This window comes from Tupaia chinensis, unplaced genomic scaffold (genome assembly GCF_000334495.1).
Source record: "Tupaia chinensis unplaced genomic scaffold, TupChi_1.0 Scaffold112312_1, whole genome shotgun sequence".
Classification (NCBI taxonomy): Eukaryota; Metazoa; Chordata; class Mammalia; order Scandentia; family Tupaiidae; genus Tupaia; species Tupaia belangeri.
The window spans coordinates 1-280 of record NW_006172596.1 but is presented as its reverse complement, the minus strand read 5'-3'; the positions used below and the strand labels follow the sequence as shown (position 1 = coordinate 280).

The window sequence follows — 280 nt, the reverse complement described above, 5'->3', positions numbered from 1 at the left end:
AATAATAATAATAATTGAAGTGTCTAATTGCTTATTGGTCTTCAGTCCACATCAAGTGTACCATCTGTTCTAATCAGTTTAATAGCCGAAACGTTTCTATCAGGGCAAAAATTAAATCAAATTTTGGAGCAGGCAGATGAAATGGGGAGCTTGCTTCATCCAGTCCATGCATTGACCTTGTATTGCAGTATCTCCAGGCATGTTGCACCCCCTTTGTGGGATTAAAAAGTATTACCTGGGGGTCAGCAAGTGGCATGGTGTTTAAGAAGCTGGACTCCCA

At 40.7% G+C, this 280-nt stretch overlaps 1 non-coding gene across 1 annotated transcript; it reads left to right on the top strand.

The window, feature by feature from the left end:
* The first annotated feature begins 26 nt into the window (after positions 1 to 26).
* On the top strand, positions 27 to 213 carry LOC114010107 (U2 spliceosomal RNA). Its single transcript, XR_003551491.1, has one exon. It is a non-coding gene; the product is annotated as a U2 spliceosomal RNA (small nuclear RNA).
* Positions 214 to 280: the final 67 nt, after the last annotated feature.